General features: G+C 47.1%; 1 protein-coding gene across 1 annotated transcript in view; it reads right to left on the bottom strand.

Moving 5' to 3' along the window:
- LOC103799738 (electrogenic sodium bicarbonate cotransporter 1-like) overlaps positions 1 to 6814 on the bottom strand; it is a gene marked incomplete at its 3' end in the record, with an annotated part of 46921 nt that overhangs the window by 26950 nt on the left and 13157 nt on the right. The gene's annotated exons all lie outside the window — the stretch shown is intronic.

The following is a 6814-nucleotide window of genomic DNA, read 5'->3' as shown; positions in this document are numbered from 1 at the left end:
ATCTTAGAGGTGTGGCAGAAGAGTGACAGTGTTTGGGTGTCAAAACCAAAAGGGCAGCAAGAAGTGTTTGTACTTCTTTCACTTCAGGGTCATGGATTTTGAGGACTTCAAGTTGACAAGCATCTAAGTGGAACTGCTCAACAGCCCTGCTGTCTACAGTGGTGTTACTGCCATGGCAACTGCTGTGGTTGGTTTTTCAGGATGAAACCAGGGGAGGCAGGGTTTAAATGCTCCCCGAAGTGCTGACACTGTGCCTTTAAATGCATTGCCCCTAGGAGTAATCCTCACCAAAAGCTCGTTATCATTTCTTGATGGTGTTCACTCCCCCTTCCTCCCCTAATGTGCCCTACCAGACACATCCAGCAACCTCTGAAGGCCGAATTCAGATCTGGACCAATTTATCCTAGTCTCTGCACAGGTGAAAAAATCTCTCCAGTATATTCACAATATTCCAGGCCCAGGCAGTTGCAGCAGCTTCATATGTGCACATGACACCAAACTCCTGCTCCTCAGCACCAGTCTGGCAGCATCACAGCCCGAGGAGCACTGAAACCCTAACAAGACAAGACAGTTTCCAAACTCTACACAACACACCAGCCAACCCTCCTGGAGCACCCACCAGCCTTGCTGAGGTTGACTGACACCAGCACTGAGTGACAGGACTGCTGTCAGAAGCACAACACACAAGGAGTAAGTCAGGCTGGAGTGTGGAATTTCAGCCCACACTGCTGATTTCTGTTGAGGAACCACACACAGCAGCAAAGATAGGGCTGGGTCGGTTTGTGTGGCTGAACAGGCCTCTCCAAGGGACACTTTGGAGGTTGAGAGTGACCAGAGCTGACTAACGCTGCTGTGTTAGGGTGACATTTATTTTCACTCTCATGAGGTCCCTGACATAGTTGTCCCTTTGAAGACCTTCAGCACCAGCTGCCAGGACTTGCCAAAGGTCAGCTGGTGGCAGGGTGAAGCACAGGTATCCCATGCCACCTCTGAGCACGTCTGCACACATGTGCTTCCATGGGTGCTCAGCCCATGCCCACATCTAATCAGTCAGTCCTAACGTGCATGCAACTTATCCAGGGACACATACATCTTTCCCCCAATCCTCACTCTCAAAAACAACTTCAGAAATGATCCTAAAGGGAAAAAATCCAATTCCCAGACCTTTCTGGGCACCTTAGGCACTTAGCATTTGCCTTAACACTCACATGACTTGCTGCTATCATGTGTGGGTGTCTGGGACACAATTAAGGAGGGAGGAAGAGTTTATCCCTATCTTTTATCACACCCACCCAAAGCCTGGACTTCACAAGGGGATAGAAAAATCCAAACCTGAGCTCCTGTGCCAGCTGTCATAAGCAAGGCATGAAACTCTGTGCTAGCAGGCACAGTTTCAGCCCTGCATTTACCTAAGGTGGATGTTAGGTAGAAGGGAAGTGCAAAGGGTTTTAAACAAATCCAAGTGCTCCTAACAGCCCTGATGTGATTGGTATATGCACAAGTCAAGGTAGAAAAGAGAAAAACCCAGGACTTCAGGCAGGGGCTGTTGCAAAGACAGCAATTTTTTCAATTTGCTGTCTGAGTAAAACCCTGTACTCTTGCCAAGAAGAAAAGGAAAGTCTTTGCCTAGGGCAACAGGTCACATCTGACCCAACCTCATATCACCATGCACCTTCATCCCATCCAGGTGGGAGCTGTGAGGCTTTGCAGTGAGCCACAGGAACCAGAGAATGCCATCCAGACCCTCTCCCAAAATGAGAGCTGAAGTAATTAACGGGTGGAAGGAAGCTGGAAGTACCTCCCTCCTACAGGTGTCTCTTCTCTGTCACTCCCACACCTCAAGAAGTCCTCTTAACTGCCATCAGCTGGATCTTCAGGGCTTCACACTGACAGAGAGTTGGATGAGATATTATGGAGAAATCCTTCCCTGTGAGGGTGCTGAGGCACTGGCACAGGTTGCCCAGTGCAGCTGTGGATGCCTCATCCCTGGGAGGGTTCCAGGCCAGGTTGGATGTGGCTGTGAGCAACTTGAGCTAGTGGAAGATGTCCATGCCCATGACAGAGGAGTGGAACAAGATGGGCTTTAAGGTCCCTCCCAACCCAAAGCACTGAGAGTCAGTGGGTCTAAGGTCCCTGATCAGGGAAGCAGGGCCAGGACACAGCCAGCAGTAGTCCAGGCAGTCAGACGTGCTGCCCCAGTGATGAGCTGTCTCTGCCAGCATTACCCAACCCCTCTGCAGCAGGAGGGCTGTGTCAGCAGGCAGGGCTGACCTCCTCACCTGCACCCTTCCCACAGCCTGCCTGCCCCGAGCACCTTCTCATGCCTTTTCCCATGGACATAGCCAGCTGTGCCCTACAGCCTGTCCGACAGGCTATGCAGAGGGCATGTCTGCAAACGAAGCACTAATTAGTTCTGTGTTTAATTCATCTCTGCAGTTGCACTATGTGGGACACTAACACTCCCTGCAGCATTGGGGGTGCAGAAGAAGGCTCGCTTCAGCTGATCCCACCACACGGCCAATCCTTGAGCCTTATATTTATGGCACAGTTTGTATTGTATATCCCATATATTTATGGTAAAGTTTCCCTGACCACCTTCCCTATATGTAAAATACCAGTACCCAAAAAATCAAGCTCTTTGGCCATCCTGCCTGGTATTTCTCAACTCCTGTTGTTGCTCTCACTGTGATGAGCTGAAGCTAAAAGCTTCTGGAAAATCCCACCCCATTGTCTTGAAGAGTCAGGAAAGAAACTGGGTGGCTGAAAAATCCAGCAACACTAACAGAAAGGATTCTTGGCACAGCTCTGCCTGTGCTGCATCTGCTCTGCTAAGTAGGTTCATGTATTTCCATCCTGTAGCTGTCTCCTGCTATTTATAGCTGCTTCCTTAATGAACTTTGGAGGTAGACACCAAGCCTGAGCCTTCCTAAATCGATGGTTAAATATCCTTGTTCAATTAATTTGATCTCATTATGAATGGACTGTTACACAGCTGGACTGGCAACTTCCACTCCTCACTGGAAATCACAAAATCACAGACTAGTTTGTTTGGAAGGGACCTTAAAGTTCAACCAGTCCCACCCTCTGCCATGGGCAGGGACACCTTCCACTAGCCCATGTTGCTCCAAGCCCTTCCAACCTGGCCTTGGACATTTCCAGGGATGGAGTATCCACCACTTCTTTGGGCAACCTATCAACTGGGATGCTCTCCATAGCAACCCTTTCCTGCAAGGCAGAAACTCTGAGTTGGGAAGCAGTACCAGAAATTTACTTGCCTCCAATGCAAATCTGATCCATCCAGCCCAAACCTCACCTTCACCAGGAGAGATGAATGGCAGCACAAGCCTCCAAACAGCACCTTATTGAAACTACACCACTACAAACATGCAGAATGCTCCTCCAAACCCATATCTGAAGGTTCAAGAGAGGATTTTTACTAAAACTCTCAAGAACTGCTGCTGATGGGGGGGGGGGAAGAGGAATTCTCTGAGCAAACTGGAAATGTTTACAAGCCTTTGATGGGATGAAACATTGTCCATCCCTCTTCTCTTGCTATATGGATGCTCTTATCCCTCCTTTTAGGTATTCCTAACTTTAGATTCTGCAGTTATACTTACCCACCTGGCAACTTTCTGACTCCTGACAAAAATCAGGTTTTACTCTCTTCAAGGCTGCAAGCATTGAGAGAATTCTATTCCTTGGCAGCAACAATTTTTCAGACCCACAAGTGGTTTGAACAAAGTCAGTAAGCCCTAGAGTATTGCAACACCTGGGTTTGGGCCAGGGAGGTGAGCCAAACTGACCTGGAGGGCAAGCAGACAATAAGAAACCCCTTCCCAGATCAGACAGAAATGCATTTCCTCATGGGAAAATCTCTGCACGTTTGTAGTAAAGAATGAGGAAAAGGGAAAGGGATTCAAAGAAACCTCTACCTGCCTTCCTTGTTCTTCCCTTGTCTCATCCCTTGCAAGCAGCAGCAAACTACACTCTTTGTGCTGAGAAAAGCATCAGCCAACTTGATTGAGGCAGAGCTGGGCAGGACAACCACTGCTAAAAGGTGTTTCCTCCTTACTGGACCTGAGTGGAAAGCAGGGCCAGGCTGGTTAAAGGATGTTTCACCTGCATTTGTCATGGTGTGCAGAGTCAGCAGTCCTGCCTGAGAACCAGGGTGTGGACACCAAAGCTCCCTGAGCACAGAGACAGCCCCTGCAGGCCTGGAATGCCCTGAAAGGGCTCTGCAGAGGGAACATTGGCTTCTTGCTCCTCCTCGGCCTCTCTGAGCATCCCTGTCTGGATTTGTGAAGGAGACATCATTCCCAAGCAATAACTTCCCCAGGATAAAACTTATCGGTACGCTTTGATTTCTCCAGCTCTCTCCATCTGGAGCTGAAGGGTGTTTATAAACTACCACAGTCTCGTTTCTTTGACTGAACTGGACACAGATTAAAAAGAAATAAGGATTGGCATTTCCAGACTGCATCAATTCCCAAATCCAGAGGCACAGCCTGACTGGTTTGGAACTGGAACAAAACTTTTCTACAGAAGGTTTGCATTTCTGGACCTGTTCATTCTGGTATCCATAGACATGTCCCATCAGGTTGCGTTGCTGTGGGATGAGCAGCTTGACCTGGTGAGTCAAATCCAGATTTGGCCAAAATCTGATTGCAGAGTTTTCACCAAAGTAGCTGAGAAATCATTTCCAGGTAAGATACTGAGGTTTAAGCTTTGCAGTCCTTAGGGACACATCAAGAAATCCAAATGATGTAGCAAATCAAAGCTGGCTAAAGCTTTCTGCTCAGGGAAAACAAAGCTCTCGATATACAGGACAATCAAGTTGTTCCCTGAACCTCCAGGAATTACATCAACAACTAGGCTATGAAAGATTTTGCAAATCAAATTTTATATTCTTCTCCTTGTACTAGAAAATGAACCAAATCACCAGTTTTATGCCCAGGCTGAACTGACAGTGACAACACTTGGCCAAGTTGATAATTGCAAAAATCAACACAGAAAAGGAATTGTATTAATTTGGGGTTTTATGAACTGAGATGAGCTGGACCAAAACTCATAATGTTTTAGTTTCTTCATGTAAAATCACATTTTGCTTGGTTTAGATTAAGAAAACAGAATATATGAACCTAAAATCTTCCAATTCTAAGGAAAAGAGTGAAATGTTCTCTAGTTCAGCCCCTTCAACTCAGCAATAGCTACATGAACAGCACTTTCACCCTGTCCTGCTCTGCTAAATCGCACAGGCTCACACCTATTCCCCACACTCTGTACTGAGACCTGCCTCAAACAGATGTGTTATGGTTCACCTCAGCTTCCTCCCAACTCCATTAACGCTGCTGTTCAATATTCCCCAGGTTTTGGTTTCTAATATCCTTTTGAATTCGAGCCACCTCCCCCTCAGTCATTGACTATTAACAGGTGAAGACTAAAACCCAGGGTTATAGCTGAGATTTCTGGCCAGGATTGCCAGCACTGGACACCAGCCTAAGCTGGGATGCTCTGTCTGGAGAGCACTGTGCTTCTCTGGGACACACCTGTGTGACACAGCAGGTGGATAAAGAAAAAATGGCTTCTTAGCCAGCAAAAAAAAGGGTAGGAAATCCAAAATTGAGGTCAGCTCTGCAGACAAGAGTCTCAGAAGAGAAACAAACTGGGGATATGAGGCAACCTGTAATTTAAGACAGTAACCTGAACTCCCCCTCTCCTTTACAGAGCTCTAAGCCAACTGAGCCAGCTCGTAAAGAGATCTGGACACCAGCACGAAACAGCAAGTCCCTGCAAGGACCTGGAAAAGTATCCGGATACGTGAGATGAGGAACAACAGAGAAAAAGGGCCCAGAGATGGGTATGAACAGTACTGCATGGCACACCTGGAATACTGCGGGGTATCTGTGATCCCAGTCCAAAAATACGCAGTGCAAAGAGGTCAAGGTGGAAAAAACTGTGGGAAAATTCCCAGCTGGAGAGAGCTGGAAAGACTGCACATTTGTGCATGCAGATGTAAGAGTAGGTGAGAACATACTAATGCAATAGAGAGAAAAATACCTTTAACCCCTCCTCAAATAGCACAGACACAGTGATGTACAAAATGAAAGGCAGAACACAAAACCTTGATGGAAGAAATGGGTTTTCAACCATAGGCACAATTAGCCTGTAGAGATGATTCCCCTAGGATATGATACATCCAGAAGCCAAGGGGAATTTCTCCAGGCCTGGTCACCTGTATGCCAAAGAACAGAGATGCAAATATAAAAATTAAAGTATTTGAGTTCTGTAAGACAGGTAATTATGTCTTTTGATGTAAAACCAACACCTAGTTTCTGAGCAGTGACAAAACAACTTCTCTGGGACAAGCAGGGAACTAGAGCTAGGAAGAGCAAATGTAATCTCTGACTTGCCTTCCTTTCCAGGTGCTGCTCTCTGAAGAGAGTAACTGGGCTGAAAACATGACGGATCTGATCCATGTTAATGTCTATATGCAGCAACAATCCAGCAACATAAATTCAGATTGAAAATTCACCTTTTCTTCACTCCAAGATCCAGTCACATGGCCCCTGCTTGCTCCTCTCTCTCACACATACACAAAGCATTTCCCCACTTGCAAATGCAGCTCAAATCACCTGGAATGTGCCTCAGTAGTCCGAACTGCATCACATCCCTGGCTGCTCTGCTGTCCTCAACCCGTCAGCCTGCTCCTATCTCCCTGCTGGTCCTACTGAAGCAGCCACCACCCAGATTTCAGGAAAAGCTTGTGAATGGGACCCTGTGAGTCTCTGCACAGGGATAACAGTAGATGGAGATC

This window comes from Acanthisitta chloris, unplaced genomic scaffold (genome assembly GCF_000695815.1).
Source record: "Acanthisitta chloris isolate BGI_N310 unplaced genomic scaffold, ASM69581v1 scaffold3633, whole genome shotgun sequence".
NCBI lineage: Eukaryota > Metazoa > Chordata > Aves > Passeriformes > Acanthisittidae > Acanthisitta > Acanthisitta chloris.
Note: the sequence above shows the minus strand (reverse complement) of the source record. Positions and strands in the feature narration are given on the sequence as shown.